Consider the following 22,329-nt stretch of genomic DNA (forward strand, 5'->3'; position numbering starts at 1 on the left):
ACACCCCTTGTAATCGGACTAAGTAGGTGCATTGAGGAAATGGGGGGCTTGGGGAGGTCTTACACCTCTCCCAAAAATCTCTCTAACTGAAACTGACAGAATTTTAGTTGTGTAGGATCGAATTTCCCCTCTCTTCGCCTACGTCGATCTTAAAAAAGATAACCACCCCTCTGAAATGTTAACGAGTATCCTCCTATGTGTAGGTACCTACTTATAAAATAATATATGCTTCTAAGTTCTAGAGCCAGATTATAGTTTATACCTTATACTATGATACAGGCGTCTATAATTATGCCCTTGATTATAACTCAAACGGACATCTATATTATCAATTTGTAATATCATTCAACTGAAAAGTTACCTTCATAAAAATACTAAAACTACAACGCATAATTTATTTTCAGATCACATAACATCCTCGAGTTTCAATCTACATTATTTGTGTCTTAATTAGAAAATCCAACAATATTCGAGTTTCAAATCAATATAATATTAATCGATAAAATATATAATTGTTTTACATATCGTTAATGTTATAATAGCATCGTCTCGTATTGTAATAACAAATGAGCCTATTATATAAATTATTGAAGTATTGCAAGACTAGTTCGAACTAGCTCTGTAATAATCAGACTAGTGATTGCATTATGAAATTATTATTTGACCAACGCTACAGATATTTTTCACCCATGTGTATGGTAATATTTTTATAATTAATGATGACGAGCGTCTTTAATAATATTCAGCGATTGTTGTCTAAATACTTGAGAATAATTAGAATTTAGGAAGGTACATACTAATATTATAAAGCGTACAACAGATATTTGAACGATATTTCTGTTCACACAAATACACAATGACAATATAACAACGTGGTGCTGCTCATTGATTAGTATTGACTATCTGCATTGTATAAGTTATAATGCGTAATAGACTTTATAGTAACAAACTGTTATTAATGTGGATCTGAACGAGAAATTAATTGCTTTAGAGTTTTTTTTTGCGACAAATTAGTACAATACGCTCGTTCAAGAAATATATAATTTGGCCAATAAAAACACACAAGGGACGTATTAAGCCTTTACAAATTGATTCTCTGCTTCTCTCTCTCTCTCTCCATATATATATATATATATACTTATAAATACGATTGGGTGTATAATTTTTGAACGCATGCTGTTTGATTGGTTCGGAGCCTTCGGGGCACACTTAATCGACCCGAAAGGAGAGGGATGGTCCAGCCGCGGCAGGAGAAGGATAAATATAATGCGCAAAGGGTGTTGAATGGAGTAGTGTTCCTGAGGCTATTCCGCAAAGCCTGCGACAGGAATATACTCGTCGTGCGCACACAAGAGAGAGGAGGGTCAAAACCCGTGGGTGGTTATAGCGGGCAGGGCCTTTTGGCGCAGACTTTTTCATAGTCGTGCTGTGAGTGTCGCAGAGAAATATTGAATACCTTGATCTATATATATATATATATATGTGTGTGTGTATGTGTGTATGTGTGTGTGCGTGTGTGCATGTACATTTTATGTCCTCTATACAACAAAAAACTCTAAAGGGAACATTCAGCAGTTTTTTGTTCGGAGCAGGTACCTCTGGGCACTTTAAAGCTGTTTTTACGTATATATATATTATATAGAGGTGTATAGTATTATTATACGATTCAAGGCTTATATACGCAGTTGGACGTCTCCTAAGCTTTAGGAAAAAAAAATGTTTGAGATGTGGACTTGACGTGTTTTACTTTTAACATTTGATGTATTTCAGGGGTACATTGTTTTTATGCTCAGAGAAAAAAATATTTTATTATTTCAAACTTAAAAATATACGATATACATACTAAAATGTATCACTGCAGTCCGTGAATAATAACTGATGAAATAATAAGACTTAAGACGTAAGACATTAATGATAAATTATTATTTTGACATTATATTGTGTAAAATACTTTAATATAATAAATAATATGTATTATATTACAACGGAATTGTTTATAATAATAATAATAATTTAGTTTATATAAAATCGCATATATATCGGTTTATTTGATTAAATTAAATTATATATTTCCAGATAAAAATTGACCCAAATCAATCATTCCTTCCAAGCGCATGCAGAGATTCTATAGATTTATGGTCAGTATTTTTATATAGGTTTATACATATGGTACAGTTTCTTAAATATATACATATATATATTTTTTTATCTTGTTCCGATATAATTTATAATTGGCATAAATTCGTTTACAACGTTTTTTGTGTGCATAAGAAAGATCGAACCATTAAAGGTCTGCAGATCAGTGCAGTGTATAATATAGGGAGGGCAGAACGATTAATGTTTCATGCTGAAGTCGAAAATCCTTATTAGCTTTTTATATGGGTACCTGAAGACGTATATTGGTAGGTATATACGAATTCCTTACATTGTAAAAAAAATAAAAATAAAAAAAAATACCTACCTATTGGTTATTATAAGAGGAGAAAAAAAGTGGTCATTGTGTGTCCCCCTCCCCTGCCCTCCCATTCGGTAAAAAATTGCCAAGTGGTTGCGCGTACACAGTAGGAGAATAAAGAGGTCGTCGGGCCACGGCGGGGGTGGGAGGGGGGGGGGTCCATTAATAAACCAGGACCAGTCTCGTTCGTCCGTCCACGTCGATCGTCCGTCGATCGTTTGATTTACGATCTTTTGTAATCGACATTTTTATCCTTGGAGAGTGAATGAGAACGAGCGAGAGCGTACGCGAGAGAGACGAAGTGAGAACCAGGCGACCAGGCGAATGTCTGCGCGTGCAGGAATTTTTTGCTGTACACATACGCATGTGATTTATAAACATTTTTTTTTTTGTTTATTTATTTAATACACACACATATATATATATATATATACATACCCGTGTTTAATTCCTAAAGGGCCTCGTTATTATAAACCTAAATTATAGTGGACAAGTTTCTATTGTAGTAGTAGATAGTATAATAAAAAACGATTTGACTATAAATATTTTCAATTGAATTAAAAAATGGTATCTAAAATAATATAATAATAATAAATTCTGAACGAGAAAACAAGACGCAAAAATAATGATTGTTTTATTATTCGTTGGTATTAAGAACTAATCTAGGTATGTCTCACATAATTTAATACGTTTTTATACCACAACATATTAATGTGTATTAAACTATAATATATAGAACGTGGCAAACAGGTGTATTTGGTTTTTATCATTTTATCACAATTTTATAGTTTATCTACCTTTTGTTAAGGTTTTTGATAATTTAAATCTCTCTGCGTTTTGATCACATTTTTTTTGGGGGTAATCAACTAACATAATAGATACATTTATATGCAATATAAAAAATATAATATTGCACAAACTAAATAATTACAATTAAAAATAATTTAATGTCAGGTCCGTAAAGTACATAATATAATACAGTCGTTCAAATGACAGCCACCAGATTAATGGTAGTCGTCGTATTTTTGTAAAAAAAGTCACATTTTACAGGAAACCAGAAAAGCTAATTTCAGAATCTTGTTCCGAGAGGTACCTATATAAATCCCGACCAAATGTGTGTGCTGGTTTCACGCGGCTCTTTTATGTCAGTCTTTCGCTTCAATTTGACACGGAAGCGTGATCGAAATCCCATATTATCGTTTCCTCGTCAAGCAGTTCGGTTACCACGGTAATAATGATACCATCCGTTGTCTTGAAACGGTAATGTAATATTATTATTTACAACCGTCGCACTCGCATCATAATATAATAATAATAATAACAACAAAATATAATTACGCTGACAAGCGGTATAGCAGGTAGTAAACCAATACCTACGTTAGAGTGACGATTGCCAGCTTTATAGTACTTACAATATAATATATTTTGTAGTTATTTATTAAATCATGTTTATTACACGTAATTATATGCTTTTATCTCTGTTACACAAGTTCAGAGTTACAAGTCAGCTCTAAAAACGTTAGGTGAATTTAGTAATAATATATATTGCACACTGATGTTGGCAGTAGAGTTTTTATGTATAATTTTTAAGTGATATTGACGACGCCTTTAAAAATACACATGATACCCATGAAGTGAGTCATATTTATAAAATATAATAAAATGATTTTTGATTGATTTATGGTACATCTAAAACTATTAACACTTCTTCAACAAATCGTCATATTATGTAATGGTCGTTTAGAATCGTCTTTGAAATGAATTGCGAAATAATTCAATGGAAATTCAAATTATCAAGAATCAACAGTATGTGTAACTATAATTATTAATTACTTGTAAAGTTGTAAATAAACATTTTGAAAAAACTCATTTCGATTTTGATCAATGTTAATCGTATGCTAGTGTAATTGGTGTTACATTTGGTATTGCGCATACGCGTGCTGAAAGTGAAGAAAACTTAAAAATTTCAATTTTAGTGTACCTTCTAAGTTCCCCCCAAAAGTCATTTAATATCAACACAAGGTCATCAGGCCAAAATCGTGATCACACTGTGTATTATACAGATTATTATTATTTATATACAGTCATAATCCGAATAATAAGATCATATATTAAACTAATTCGTTCTTGAAGTCAATCAACGTCGTCCCAGTATCGCGTGGCAGCGGGATTAATTTTACAGGAATTTATTTTCTGATACAATTTCAATTTGAACACGTTTTTGCTTAATCCGAAATTATTGAACATATAGGTACATGCGCTGTTCGACTTCAATAGTTGTAGTCGCATGTTAAGTGTTACTATTATTATTTGTATTATTATACGTATACATATTTATCATATATACACTCGGGATTTAAATCGGAATGGAATATAATATCGTACACACACACACACGCGCACCACATGTTACAATTTGTTCTCAGTGTATATGGTCGATCTTCCGCTTTGCCGCATATACGTCGCGTGGTTGTGCTAGCGTATACATAATATATTATATACATATACATAGAACAATGTGACCGGATCGTTATCCCCTCGTAAATCAAACACTGTATTAAAGAGTTGACGTCGTACACGGTTTATAAAACGTTGATTGCGGCGGCGGCGGCGGCAGAGGCAGAGGAGACGGTCGCCAGCTCCTTTAAGGGGACGATTTCGAGCACGATAGTACAATAATAATAATAATAATAATAATAATAATACATTATATTATATAATATAATATCGCGTATCATATTATACGCATGTATTATAATATTATCTATGTGACTATATTGTATACTATGTTCGATTATATACATTTGTGAAATATATAATGCATTTATACATATTAGGTATATGCATGCTCGTGGCACATTGTTCTGTATTACACAGATCGCGTATTACTGCAGCAACAAAGGCGGCGACAATAATAATATAATACCAGTAGGCACGCCGCCGTGAGATTAAAATTAATAATATTAAACACTTTTCTAGGCACATCTATTTAATAATATTACGTATGCGTAATGCGTATTGTATCGCAGTGGCGTGTAGAACGTTTTTTTTTTTTGGGCGAGGCGATATTTTTCTATATACCTACGCACCTCCACCACCTCATGATGATAGGTATAGGTACGACTTATATAATATTTTTTTTTTTGTTTCACTTATTCCAACCAAAATTTAAATATTTAATTTTATTATATACAAGTAACAACATGTTTTAGGATAATTTGAATTATTTAAGTCCACTTCATATTCCACCTAGTATTATAGAGAGTAATAGTACGATTATTAATTTCGTTAAAGACTCCAAATACTCTATACTATTTTGGTCATCAATGTTTTGCATATTTGATATTATTATACTAATATAATATATAATATCCATTACGAAATAGAACCTTATGTCCATATGACAACATAATTTTTAGAAATCTGGAGCATATAAATATATATATATAATACACATATATAGACATATAGTTCAAGTATCTACCAAGGTTTTTTTTTTGCACAAATTCGATCGTGGTTGGATGGGGGTGTAACACCCCTATGACTGCACTATTGCTATAACCTACACAATAAATAGATTTAAACAGCCAAAAAAAGTGAGTACCTTTGCAATGTAACGCGTTTTAATAATCTATTAGGTGCAGCCTAGTCCTCAAAAACTCATCGATCTACAATTTTAAGGCGCACACGCCATGACCTACCCACTGATTTGGCACAGGTCTCGAAAAACAAGCTTCTCCTCATGGTCGTATCGGGCAACCGTAAAAACGAACTGAACTTGAGGTGCTGTATAAATAATAAATATTACCTATCTATTTGTGGTATCGACGCAGGGCAGAATGAAATAATCAGACTGTCGACGCTGTGGTCGATCGGGGACTGCGATGCTGCAGTACCAGAACTATACTATAAACTAGAGGCGGAAAAAAGGATTACGTATTACATAATATTATAATCGCGGGTCCTCGAAGAAAAACTCCGTCACCGCGTGACAATAATATTATCGTTTCGATTTTCGGTTCGGCGGCGTTATAATTCGCTTTGATAACAATCGTCGTCGTCGGCGACACAAAACGAGAGACCGACTGCACGCGTCGTCGACCGGGCGTGGGTGTTGTTTTTTCGGTTTAGCTGCACCGCAGTCTTAGCGATTCGCCGATTTATATTATTATATTTTATATGCATCTACATAATATTATTTAATCCGATTTACGATTTATTATTATCATTTCGTCCTGACCCGCGTATACAACGCGCCCGCAGAGTCGTCGATGGTGGGACCCGGCCGAGTGGTGGCGGTGAAGACGGTGGGGGGTGGTTGGTCTTGCGCGCCGAAAGGGGACGTTATAAAAATATCAGATAAACACATCAAACGTCGCCGCGCTGTCCATTTAGTCAAAACACGATCGAGCGAAAGCGCCTCGCCGGGGCTTTCCCCTCCCCCCTACCCCGTGTGCTTTCTACCGTGACGTAACGAATTCCATTTTACACAGTTACACCTCTTTTATGACAACGACGACGACGACGACGACGACGAGTGTGACGCACAAAGGCGGCACACGCCCTTTGCGCCCGTCTATTAGGGTCGACGGCTAAAATATTAAACGCTTTACTCTCTTTATGTGTAATAAATATATATATATATATATATATTATACATGTACATCCATTATATTATATGTATAATATGTACATCCCTTAACGGTTGCGCTTTTTACATATACGATGCCATCTCCCTCCCCCCACCCACCCATCGTGCAGCTTTGTGCCGATTATGTAGTAATCGTGTTTTCACGTGTTTGAAAATGCCCGAAATCGGCACTTAAATATATCGACACGTGGCTAATATCGTATGTACGTAAATATACTGGCGAGCCCCACGCAAAGCGACTAATTAAAATTATTGCGCCATCATAATTATTATGCAATGCGATGTGCACACTAACAAAGTGCTGTCCCAAGTGGGGACTTGGCTACCATAAAAAAATTGGTAAATGATTTGTTTGTTTAATTTTTTGTTTTTAATTCTTAATATTCTGATGTTTGCTTACTTTTTTTAGTTTTCATATTATATATTATAATAAATCTATTTACTACATTGCGGGCTAGATCAGGTTAAGGGGTTAACAGGTTATTCATCAGATAAAATATATAATATATATACCTATTCAATTGTGTAATCGTATATACTGTATAAGAATATCAACGGCAATTGACTATATATACAATTTGTTTACCTGAAGGCATTTTTGTATTAACTACAGTTGTATTATGTTAGTTATATTATGTATTGCCGTAACCAATATTCAGACAATAATATAATCTGAATGTCATTCAAATTTCGGAGTGTAGGAATTTGGATTTGTTTATTTAATTATCGGGAATTTTAATGATTTCGTGTATATTTAGTTATTTTGTGCGTTTGTAATTAGTAAATATTTACGAGGGCCACTTTGATATTCAAGATTGGTGGAAATCTTAAAGAAAATTTAAAACTAGAGACTGCAATAAGACTATAGATTCCAAAATGAGTTGGTATTGGATATCTGGGTTCCTTTTTTGATATCACGCCTGCATAATGGTTGCGTGTAAGAAATTCTGCTTCTTTGAATATTATTGTCCGTGCAAAATTTAAAAGTGACTAATGCGATCAAACGATTGATGTATATTAATCGCATTAGGTACATATAATGTGATACTATGGTGTATTAATATTTGATTACACCAATCGAGCCAGCAAATAGAGCTACAGAGCTATAAAGACTAAGAGCTCGTTTCATAAAAATGTATTTCGGCATTTCGCTGACGCGAAAGTTGATAATTATACAGGTAGGTGAAAATGTAGGCGATATTGTTGTCGAATTAATTTTAGAGGATGATTAAATTAGAATAATGAATGGGTATATAACGTTTTTAATTCGACTTGTATACGCTCACACATACAGACATTGTACACACTTGTCGTCGTGATACCTATGCAATGTGTTTTTATTTTTTTTAAATTTAATATTCTGAGATTATGTTCCATCCGCGTGGTCCATGTCACACATTTACTACAATCACGGTGCTGCATAGAGGCGTAGACCTACGTAGTCAATGGTCAGTGTGGTGGCGTAGATAGCTGGTAGGTAAATGTTCACTAAACACTTACATTGTTTGAGTGGTTGAGGGGGGATGGAGCATATGCATACATTATGACGTCTATTTTTAAATTAAACACGAAATTGCACTATATAGGCCAATAGTCATGGCCCAGGCGATCCACCCACACGCTACACACGTCACTGTAGCTTTATAGCCATTATAGGTATACAACAGCATTTCCACCACATCACCGACACGCATCGTTATGCTCCTGCGCCGAAATGTTTATTTCTTATACGGTTATGATTTAAATTTAAACTCCAAGATGTACTAGTTGTATATGATTGTTGATACGATTAATAATCGCTTATCAATTCATCTTACTATTTTCTATTTGAACAGAATGGCGTAAGTCGCAAGCGAGTGAACATTGGGTAAAAAAAAAAACTAAATGAAAAAAACAATGGCACTTTACTCTAAGAGGAAAATCTATGAATCATAAATATGTTTATGTTAATAAGTAACCACAACAACGAAAACCTTACTAAAATCGGTCAAAAAAAAAAACTTGTATCCATCTGGAAAACATATTTATGTTAAAATGTAAGCGTATAAGTCTTTGCGGCATAACCTACGTTCGACGGGCCAACGAGTCGGCGTGTTCAGTGCACAATACTGCACAGGTGAAAATGCTTTGAAAAGTCTTCGAGAATATAATACGAAATGTTCAACCATTACGCTCATGTTATAATAATAATAATAATGATATAGTATTATACGTATATATGTATAATATAATACAAGATATAATGCCTCCGTATTACCTCTACATTATGCATCGTATTATAGGTATGCCTCACGCGTGATAAACCTACCAACACCGTCATAGTTGTCATCGCGTCTTCGTATTATTATTATTATTATTATTACTATTATTATTATACTCATATAATATAATGTCCGCACACGGGCCACCGCTTGGGCTGTGTGTAAGTCTGATTTGCGGTCTCGTCCAAAGTACCTACCCGCGTACTGTACGTATGTATATCCCCGAGTTTATTCAAGGATATAATATATTACCAACGACTGGCAATTTGACTCGAGCAACGGTAGCGGTATGCTTACACACACACACACACACACACACACACACACACACACACACACACATTTATACCTATATAATAATAATATATATATGTACACGTGTATACCGCGGTATACCCCCTGCTCACCTCCACGCCGGGGGTGGCGCCGCGTAGTGGTATTCCCATCTTACGAATATTCGTCCCGCGATATTGTGTTGGGGTCGCGAAAATGGGCGTTCAAAAGTTTCAAACTGCAATCTGCGGCATTGTCGAAATGCGCTTGTATTATATTAAAAGCCCTCCGAGCGTCATATACGTACGTAGGAGACCGCGACACGTGTGTGTGAGTGTGTGTGCGTGTGTCTGTGTGTGGGTGTGTAGAGGTAAAGTTTCCTCGCCGCGCATTACTTTCGACTGTTTTCACGCGCCAAATACGCGCACCACCGAGACATGCATTAAATTTATTTCTCACTCTAGCTCCATCTCCAGTGAACTCGGAACATTTTTTACTCGGGTTTCGGAATTTCGTTCGATATGTTTCATATATAAGTGTTATATCCCCGCAAAACATCTCAATATACTCATATTAGAATATATTTAACGTACTTTATCGTTAAGCACCTGACAGATAATAGTCATATATATTTTATATATTATACTGCAGTAGATACATGGAATTATCACCATACGTTGAGAACACGCGTTTAATCCAAACATCGCACAGTACTATACTATAATAGACTATATTTAGTGCGGTAATAAAATTTAACTTAATTTTAAACAAAAATCAGTTTCCTTCTTTCCAGATAAATTTTTGGCCACGATCTGGTGAAATCCGTTATCTTCAGTGCTTTAAAGTTGCCTTAAAACCACAATATCACATTTTTCCGCATCCATTCCGAAATCTTTGAAGAATTAACGCAATCCTATGGAAAACGATTTGGAATGGTTCGATGATTTGCGATTGGAACCTCTACCTCCTTTCCACCGTCATCGGTATCGCAGTCATGCTGAATAGTCACAGATACGACACGATTTGTAGGATCTCCCGCTCAGAAAAATACCAGCAGATACCGCAAAATTGAAGTGAACAAATTACAGGTACTATAAACACATCGTATATAGGTATACTTTGGTACATATCTGTATCCCAGAGGTACAGAACACCATGTCTATTTTCGGAGAAATTTAGTTAGCTTTATGTCCTTGCTGTACCTACATTTATCGCTCTACATAAAGGTATAAGGCACTATGTCCAGTTATCAAAAGTGACAGAAATGAGAAGATATGGAAAATAATACCATGTCGATTTTCTTTAGCAGTAAAGATAGTCGAAAACTTGACTTCCTGTCAAATTACTATTTCGAGACAGTGTCCTCTATCTCCGGGGTACTGATATTATATGCAGAAGCGGCAGTTGAGTTGCATTTTTAAATGAATTTTTTTGAGCTACTACTTATGTACAAGTTCGAGTTGTACATACTACATGGGATCAACGCAAAAAAAAAAATTCTATTTATGAAGTGGACCGAAATGTATATTAATTTTATTCGCAGGTGTCAGAGGTTCTTGTCGTGGGACTAAATAAAGTATTTATCGAGTTTTTCTAATTATATACCGAGGTTCGAATTAGTGAGGAAACCTACACGTACGTACTGTAAGTCTATAACCGCAGGTTTACCATTCCTGGTCGTATAGGTTCTACATACACCCCGGCTACTACGTAAATCGATATACGACATATTATATAAATCAGTCGTCGTTACTCGTTTCGGTTGTTTCGGGTCAAAAACCACAACTGCTATTGGCAACAGTTGTAGCACACCACAGTGGACGGGCCGTCCTGTGATCTATGTAAAGCGCACCTCACGATATAATATATTATAACAGTAATAATATTATTCAATTTATCGCCGGCGAACGTTCGTATTCCGTTTGAACGTGCTCGCATATATTACAACGCGATATTTTTGTTTTAATGTATCATATCGCATGATATCATATATAGGTAGGCAGGTAGTATATTATCGTAATGTGTGACCGACTGAATTATAAATTCCGACGACCAGCCGACTGTCCGCTGTGTGCGGGTCCAGGTTATACCTATATACACCGAGGCCGCTTTTGGCCGCTGCCGCGCGTCTGCATTATTGATACGATCTCCACGATATACGTCATAATAATATATATAATTTCCAACCGAATGCCGATATAAATGTGTCGAAATAAATCGCGAGCCCGTTCCAAAATTCCACCGCGGCCCGCAGCGGCACCGTATCACGCCCGTGTGAATAATGGTATTCCCCGTTCGTTTTCCATAAATCCCCGAGCCTTTTGGGAACGATATTTTTCGAAGTGAATTGTACTGCTTGTGATGCCAAAAACGCGTGTATACGTTTGGATACGGAATCGGGGGACATATTGCTGTAGATACCTACACTCAGATATAACTAATATAAAAAAAAACGAAAAATGACGAATTAAACCGTTTGTGTGGTGGGCGAGGGGGGGGGTGAGTTGGGTGGTCCTCGTAACGCTGCTCAAATACAATCTGTATTATAGATAGTGTTATGCTGTTTATGATAAAGTAAAGTAAAACAAAGTGTTATTATTCTTTTGTTACCGCGATGTTATTCACTTGTTCCTTTGAAAATGATGATATATAATATATATAGTTAAAAAGTCTCATAAATTTATCAACTGATTTGTGTGTCGATGTTCCTCGTAAAAAATATAAGCAAAAGGGTTTGTTTTTGAAGGGCGAAACACTCAGTGTATATATAATGTTCTTCATTTTGGCCGTGATTAAAATGCCGCAATTCTTAAAAAATACACCCTTCTTATTAAAGCGCATTAATTAACACTGAGAGATTTGTTTTTGCCCTGTCTACATTGTTATTACTATAAACAGTATTGTAGTATAAACATACTGTTTCATTTATTTCATTATTTGATTACCCGACGTTTGTTTTTACTGGGAGAATCAATATGGTAGGTGTTTATTTATCAAACGTTATGTATATTGCGTATGGCCAAAGGATATACATAATACCTAGGTTTTAGGTGTATACATAAATATATATATATATAAACATAATTTATTAATGTGAATTGATTTTGTCATCTATTTAAATTTTTTCATACTGATATCATACAATAATACAATCTAACTTTATATATTATATTATAGTCGAACGCGTGTCCTGACTGACTGAACGATGAAGGTATAGCCCAAAATATCATAGCTATGGGGACTTGAATTTGGTGTAAAGGTGTCTAAGGAAGGATTTCCCAAAATTCGCAAAAACGTTTAAACAGTCACTCACACATTCAAGGATTTTTGACATTCACTCTTAAAATTGTATGTTCTGATTATAAATGGTTGTCTGCACTGGTTACAGATTATAATAGTTATAGTACAAATTAGTAAGTACCTATAGTATTTCTCATATAAATATTGAATGGTTTCCACTGGTTTTATAAACTAAGATTGTTGCTACATAATATAGGATATAATTTTAAGCTGTATTTGATATTGGTCTTTATATTTGTTAAGCTCCGTTCACACGATCAAATATTTGACAAATTATTTGATCGTGTGAACGGGGCTTTACTCACACGGATTAAAACCATAATCCCGTATAATATTATTTGTTTTGATCTGTTAACGACATAGGTCGGCCGTATGAAAAATAATTTTCTTATTACTATCCGCAGACTTAAAATGAAATATTTTCTATTTGTTTTTTTAATTTTTGAACACCTTTAGACGAATATTAAATAACAAATTAAACAAAATTTTAATAATGCGCAAGAGTTTGAATTTTTTACGGGGAAAGAAATGCAAGTTATCAGCTGTCATAAAATATACCTAGCACACTTATTTATATATTTATTATTAGGTAATATTTATAATACTAGCCACTAGGTAATATTCTTCTCGAACAGAGTTGAATATTATTGTGAATTATACTCTGTTTTCCAGCTGAACGACGATGGTGTTCAAATTGTATTTTGAGAGTTTTAACGAAAGGCGCCGGACGCATTCCGCGACATTATTATATTAATATCGAATATTCAAGGTCGACGCACTATTAATTTTTATAATATAATCACGATTAAGAAAATATGTTTTCTAGGGCAAATTGATATTAAATCAGCTTGAGAGCCCGAGAAAAGTCGAAAAAACGATTGCACGCGTGAGACGTTATAAATAATAAAAACATGACAGGATAAACTGGGATTAATTTTTTTCCTCCAGAAACCACTCGCTCCGTCCGTTTTTCCGACGGGTCGCGCAAATCGGACCGAATTAATAAGACCTCACCCGCTGCAGAAATTTGTTGCCGTCCGCAGTATAATATAATATATATAACACACGAGCGGTTAATCATTCTGCGGGCCAAACAACAACAATAATAATAATAAAAAAGACACACGACGACAGAAGTCTGAATGGTTTTTTTTTTTATTTCTGTTCGGCGAAAGAAGAAATAATATATAATAATATGTATTATAAATTATCCGGTCTGCCCACGAATCGGGATTATTTTATACGGATTTTTTTTATATAATATAATATATATATATATTACTTTTTTTTTCTTCTTCAGGCCGTTATTTATGATATAATACACACGCACGTGTATGAGCAGTGTGCTCGGCCATAGCTATATATAACGGTTGTCGCAGTTCGTTCATAATCGTTAGTGGTTATACACGGCGAAGGTATGCCCAAACGCAGTCACTTATAGATATATGCGGTATATGGTTAATGGTTATAATAATAATATGTCTTCGACTCTAAAGTCGAGCGCGTAAGTCCATTTTTTATCCTTCCCCTCCACTCCCCGTACACCACTTCCACGATTTCACGGTTTATGTGTATAAATTAATATACCAGCCAAACGTTCTGCTAGTAATTATTATTTATTTTTAAATTTTTTTTTTCCCGACCAAAAACTATCATGTTACAAAAACAAAGTCAACAATCTAGCAACACGTCGGATTAAATATAATGTACTATTATCGTCGTAGATGTGGCTTGGAATGCAATTCAATTTGTCGAAATATTTTAATGGTGGAGCAACATGGTATACATTATTATATATTCGCTGCGATACATGATATAAATACGATATATTATTATGGCTTATAACAAACAATTAGTGAAGCGTAATTTTTGGTCGGAATTTTTCCTGGTCCAACACTGCCATGTGCAACGTTATTTATCAACTCAAAATACTGCAGTTTTAATCGACAAGTAATTCTCATTGCTAATAAAAAAAGTCTCTTTAAAAAAAATAACAGTTTACTTTGAGTCCCCTAGGTTCTCCTCCCTTCCCGAATCTATCGTTAGGTAAGTTACTGTGCACAATTCAAGCGAATACGTAATCTATATAAGATATGCTGCCGAATTGTGCATGAACAATCTCTAAACATTTAATGAATCGGTAGCAAGCTAATGGTTCTTCAATCACGATTTAGTGGCCTGTGATTAGTCCATTAAATTAATCAATTTTCCATGTGACCCAGGCATTAAAGCACATTGCATTATCTACACAACATTTACACATATAAACATTATAAACATTATTTACTTGTTATTTCTGCAATATCGATAAATAGTCACTATATAGTATATTAGTATGTGCAGGTACAAAATATCATCATATACAATAATCATGTAATGATATAACATAATATAGGTACTTTAAATATTTTCAAAATAAAATGATGGTATCATATTATTGTGTCTATGATTCGTTCGTATATTGTATCTTCATATCGTATTTTATGTATAGTAAATAAGTATAATAACTCATCGAAAAACTTACATTGCACATCATTATTTGCAGTATAATATGTACCTATATGCAGATTGTACACGGTGTTAAATTTCGTTTGACTATACTTTGAAATGTCACTAACCCTGAAGTAAGATACAAATAGATTATATTAGTATTATATTGTTACATCATTGCAAAAACCGTTGTTTAATCGAAAATAGTGAGTGTTTTGTCCATAACAATGAGGCGGTTTGATCACAAAGTTTCACACCTGCAGTAAGTACAGTCCCCGATTTACCATTTATGCATATACGCACGAGCACGAAGATCCCAAATTTTTAGGGTCCATTTATAAATGGTTGGTAAGAAAAAAAGATACAAATTATTACTATAGTCTTATGTCAATACGACAATACTATGCACAAATTGTAGTAGATGAAAGTTAATTTTCTACACTTTTACATAAAGAAAACCGCATGCGTTCTTCATGTTTGTAATAAATTAATAAATTAATTATCACAAAAAAACTGGGTGCTGTCTATACTAGTATAATGGTCATAAATTCATAATGTTACAAAACAATTAAAGTTCGAAAAGACTCCAAATTTGTAAAAAAAAAAGTATAAAATAAATGCGAATTAGCATGTTATTGTAAATTGTAATCAATTGAAAACGTTGTTGTAATTTACAAGCTATAACTTTCATTTGGTAGTCAGTTAAAACTTTAAATGCATCCGTTTTTATTTTATTATTAATTGTTACCATTTTATTGGTAATAAATAGATTTCCAAAGTGAATAGTGCACAAGCTCTCCTTTTTTTATAATTCATCCCCCGATTAAGCAGTGTACCTTCTATAAACCAAGCCTATATATATAAATACTATGTGATTTAACACGATATGATTTTGGTTTTCACTTATACATCACTCATTCACGGTAAAACGGTCACATAAAAGTTGTTTAGAAACCACTGAGTTATACACTTGTGAAATATTTAAGGGTTGACAATTATTTTACATATATTTTATACGCGACACTTGAAACACTTAAAAAATGCACACGGTTATTCGTTAAATATGCACGAGGCACGACTGCTGCAGTGTATTATGTAGGGTGCAAGGTGAGGGCCCCTTTTACACTTGTATGTGGCGATCAATTGAATTAACATATTGTTTACAAAGTAATCTTTAGAGTGTAAAGGTTTTCAGGACAAACAATTAAAGTAGGAAAGATGGAAATCTAATCTATGAGATAATTGCTGTAGTCATACACATCTAAAATTCAAACATATGGTTTACATGTCTACAATTTACTATATCTACCGATCGTTATGGTTTTCTACGAAACTATAACATAATATACTTTTGCAACAGTCCAGTGGTGGCGGGATATAATACTATTTGAAGCAATTGTTTCATAGCTTCAACATAGTAAATTATCATTTTGATGTAATAAAGGGGATGGTTAGTGGTAAAAATATTAAAAATGTACAATTTGCTTCAAAGACTCAAAAAGTTCGCGCCGCCACTGTGAAACACCATTTTATTTTTTAATCAGTTGACATTCACGAGCGGTTCATTTACTTTTTAAATAGTTCAATCCATATGCCATATCATCATTATGATAGGTGTGCGATTAAACTTTATTACGTTTTTAGTTTTTCAATAATATTTTTTATTTATCTTTTAGTTGGGTTTTTGACTAAAAAAGTAATTTTAGCTTATATACTAAGTTAGGCATGTCACCTTTTCCATTTACACATATTTTTATCCAAACAGGTTGTTAATTTTAAATAAAGCGCCAGTGCGGGCCACCCTTCGCGTTTATATTATACAATATATTACGACTATATACATCTACACACCACACGATGAAGGAATATAACATCTGGACGAATTTCATTTCAAAATGTCACATTGATTTCTATTTTTTTGTGCACACGGCGTTCTTAACGATTTAATTTCCAAAGGGAAACGTAAAAAAAGAGTCTGTCGTGACCAATGGCAATGGTATGTGCGGTGCATGCAATACACATGGGAGGTCCACGGGCGTTTTTTGACAGGCGTCAAAACGAATACGGTTTTTCTGTACGGAAATCAACCGGATTGACACGACCGGTGCGCAGCGAACGGGACAAGAAATAAACATGTTAACGAAGCGAATTTTTTTTTTACGAAAGGGTCATGGTCCCAAGGGAAGGACCGACTAGCACGCGGACCCGGTGACAAGTCAAACCCTATTAAAGGGTCGCTTATTCGGAAACTCTTTTGGGGAAGAAGTGTATATATATATATATATATGTACATACACTCGCATATACGCGTAAAAAAGTTTTTCTAAAAAAAGTAACGTTGACGAGTTGCGGAAATAAAATAAAACGTACGCACACGTCGTAATATGCGTATGTTTATGTGTAGGTAGGTTAGCACACCACATATAATACTTACCCCTTCACAGTCCACTCTACACCAGTGCCATCTGGCGGTGCGATCGTCCCCGTCGACCTGCGGCTTTCGATCTGCATCCACTTACAGCTGCTGCACCACGTGACTCCCCCGCGGGTCGGACGCCGAATGGGAAAAAATGTCGATCGAAATTCGACCCTTTTACCGGCGGCGAACCGGTTCGTCGTCACTCAGGGTCGTGGCCGAGAAGGAGCCGGACGCGGCCGTGGCGCCGTCGCACCGCCGGACGACTACCACGCGAGACCGGCGCGACAACCCCTCTGGCTCGCGCGCGAGCAGGTTCAGTCGTCCCATAAAAGTTGTGCCGACGACGACGACGACGACGACGACGACGGCGGCGGTGACGGCGACGGCGACGATGACGACGGCGGCTACACGGTTTGCATGTTAAAAAGGGACTATTATAATACACCTATATAATATAGTGTGCACATATATATATTTACGCGCATTTGTTGTGCCGTCAGCGATGCACTACGCGCGTTTATGTATATATTATGTGTGTCTGTGTATATATAATATGCGAAAGTATGAATGGGCCGCCCGTAACTGTGCCACGGGGGACCTCGTGCTAGAGTGGCGACGGTAGGGTTGACGGCGGGAGCGGCGCGGGGGTGGCGATGGCGATGCACCCGCCGCCGCCGCCACCGCCGCATTAGCAATTGTAATAAGGCCGGGCGTGCGCAAGCGGAGATCGATAGAATAATAAGCGTCAAAGTCTCGTATACGCTAGTGTTATGATATTGTAATCGTATACCAAGGTATGTGATGGGTTCGAAACGACCAGATTGTCGGGTCCCGTATACGACCATATGATAAATTTATTTTTTATCTCATTCCAATTATTTGCCTGTCTATAAAATGAAATTAATATTGTAAGCGAATTTGATAGTTCATAATGGTTAGTGACAGGAGATTATAATATTTTACGGTGCCACCCGATCTGTTTATAACAATGCATAAATTCAAATTTTAAATGTAGTTTTACTTTACCGGCGACCAAACGCATCGAGAACACTCTTCTATCAACACGACATCGGGTAGTTCGTCAAAGTCACTGTCGAAATATAGTAATACGTTGGCATAATGACGTGATGATGATTCAAGCTTTAGCTATATGTTTTACAAATGTTTATTCAGAAAACGTTATTTTTTGTATTGAAGAGAACTTAGGATCACGGAGCTTTTTTGTCACAATATCAAAAGAGTCAAAAGAAATGAAATAGGTAGTTTCAGGATTATTTTTTGAAAGACTGACAGAATACGGAGAACAATATATAACGGATGGTTAAAATACAATAACAGACAGCTCGATAGCAGGTTTTGTCTTAAGCTTAACTATTAATTCAGCAGGAATAAAAACGTAGATTTATATCAATTTGTACAAGTTTAATTATAGGTGAATTTCAGAGAGCATCTTAATAAACAAATATTGAAGTATAAGTATTATTTTCAGAGCTATAGTCATCTATTTTTTATCAACGACTTTGAAACATATTCGGTCTATACAATACGAGAGTTACTTTACATAATAATTAACATAATATTCATAGATTATTAATGTATAATATATTAAAACTATAGTTTTAAGTTAATGTTCGATCAGCCTAGAGTATGGTTAATTCGACAATATTATACCGTGGGATTATATAGCATCTGTATGGACTGTGGATACGCCAACCCATGAATAGAAGTGAACACGATGCATATATACTGCAGATCGAGCTGAACGTATTTATTATTTATGTATCGCATTTTCACGAGCTCTCACTATATGTGTAGGCACGAGCTTTTAGCTAATTTGTGTTTTGCATAGCGAATTTAATTTTAATTAACAACAATACAAACTACACTATATGGTATATAGTCCGGTGGTGAAGCCGTGAACCATTTGGGGGTAGGAGGACATATTAAATACCTTATTGCAAAGTAGTTATTGACAACGTCCTAATGACGTCAATAAGTTGGTAAATCGATAAATTATATCTTAAATCAAATAGTGGCAAATACTTCAGTTGCCCTCCCTCCATAAATACGCCACGTTTATACACATATTAAAAGTATTATGGGTCACCCTGTGTCGTCACAGGGGGATGGTTATTGTATAGATGATCTATAAATAATTTTTAAAAGCTACATGAATAATAACCACCTGAGCGCATCTCATCACGCTTAACATGATTTATTTTATATTTATAACAGAATATAATAATAATATGTCAAACCTAATATGCTTCAAATTTCTATTATGTTTTCTAAACCGCATTTTAATTCAAAATAAAAAAAATGTGTTTATCGGATGAAAACGGTGTTAGATTAAATTCAATAATCTGTCAAATAGAAAATACCTTATTTTGGAGGGAAAAAACCATTTACTAGCTTTGCGCTGTATATAAATATAATTGAAAAATGTGTCAGGAATAATAATATTATAGTATGTAATATGGAAATCCGTACTGAACACTATACACACATCAAATATTCGCGTATTTGCGTGGTAATGCCAAAATCATAATATTATGTAATAATCGTATGCTAAAATATAGCCAACGGTTTGACATAATCTATTACTTGGTCAAATTTATTTTCTTCTTTTTTTTTTTGTCACCATTTTCCTGAGAAAATTAAAATACCGACAGAAATCCGTCCACGCCCCCCGAGTTATGTCGTCGGGTGTGTGTGGAAAAAAACCACCACACACACACACACACACACACACACACACACACACACACACACACACTCGCGTATATAAATATATATATATGTGAATGAAAAAACCCTCAAGTCGATTTGACGTTTCCGGACTCAGACATGTGTGAAATCAACACGTCACCGGCAGCGACTTGGCGCGTATATATTCGTGACACCGCTGACGATGACAAGTCTGCCCGGAATTATTGGAACGGACAAGAGGCTGCAGCGTGTGTCGCGGGGTATTAGAGAAAAAATCAGTGCTCATACGTGTCACCCCCGTGGGTATCCGTGGCTAATCGAAATAAATGATGTTTTGTTATGTTATATATATTATACATAAATATCATATATATATATAAACACGCGCATGCGTGTAGTGTATTTGCATCGCCAACGTCAAATTTAGGCGATTCGTACAATATAATATATACATATATTATTACTCGATAGTCGTGAAAATCAAATTTCATAGCGCGTTATTGTCAAAAGGGATGAAAAAATTCACTCAACCACATGTGGTGGTCGACCACATCTGTTCAATAACAGCCAGAGCAGTATAGTTGCGGTGTAGTCCGTCGATATAACGTTTTCCATTTTATGTTATTATTATTTCGAGAAAAACGCCCTCGCGGTGAGATTGCACAAGAAAATGGGAGGACTATTATGAAGAACGCGGGCAAATCAAAATTGCATTAAAAAATAAAAAAATAAGTTTTTTTTTAATTTAAAAATCTTACATTGAACAAAAAAAATTCAAAAGTATGATAAAAATACACAAGACCAAAATCAAATGAAAGTGTCATCACTGGATGGCTCATTCATTCCTCAAATTATATGACTCGTGTTCTATTGTGTTTCAGATCCACATATACTTATTATTATGCCGACAATGTAGATTGTAGATTTTCTCCTAAAAAGTAAAAAAAAAATTATTTTTAAAATGAACAACTGACGCACCTACGGTCTACTTACATAATATTATATACCAGCTATACATAACTACCTACAAGAATTATGTTTGTATTTTAGTATTTTATCTCTGTAGGCTGTATATAATCTCGTAATATAACAAATCATAGCCGGCCAAATATTATTTGTTTGACTTTCTGTAAGACTGAACGCAATATAATAAAATTATAATTTAATGTAGTATTAACCAGCAGCATCTCATTTACACAGTTGTCGTTTAATTTGATTTTAACGGTTTGTTTGTATGGTGTAGGTTAAAAGTATAGGTACTTAAGTCTAAAAATGAAAAGGCTTAGCCCCGCAGGGAAGTGTGAATAAAATAATGCATAATATTTTAAACGTATTTATGTATCACTTGTGAAAACACTGAATGTTCATCTGTCAAACTCAAATGTCCATGGACAATTATTTATTGTAAACAAAAATAAAAATAATTGTCGTCAACCAGTATTGATTCTTATTTTAACATATAATAACTAAACAACTTTTGTCAGAGATGGATTGAATATATTATATTATGCATACCGTATAATGTATATATGATACTTTTGATTCAATAAAACGCAATAGAAATTATAAAAACAAAAACATGATAATTTGATAATTACAATATTCACAAACTCAAAGTATGTACCGACGATTTTTAAGACGATATTTTCTATTTTCTATTCTTGTTTAGATAAGTGTTTTGTTTTTTTTTTACTGTTGTACTGCTGTTACAAGATATTATTATAATAATTTTATATAGTAACGTTATTTGTTTACCAAGTGTATTTCAATT

General features: G+C 34.6%; 1 long non-coding RNA gene across 1 annotated transcript in view; it reads right to left on the reverse strand.

Moving 5' to 3' along the window:
* Positions 1–18,125, reverse strand: part of LOC111026483 — a 57,726-nt gene extending 39,601 nt beyond the window's left edge. Inside the window, exon 1 of the long non-coding RNA XR_002603704.1 lies at positions 17,865–18,125. This is a non-coding gene — a long non-coding RNA (uncharacterized LOC111026483). The remainder of the gene's footprint in view (positions 1–17,864) is intronic.
* Between the last annotated feature and the right edge of the window lie 4,204 nt (positions 18,126–22,329).

Source organism: Myzus persicae, unplaced genomic scaffold (assembly GCF_001856785.1).
Source record: "Myzus persicae strain clone G006 unplaced genomic scaffold, MPER_G0061.0, whole genome shotgun sequence".
Classification (NCBI taxonomy): Eukaryota; Metazoa; Arthropoda; class Insecta; order Hemiptera; family Aphididae; genus Myzus; species Myzus persicae.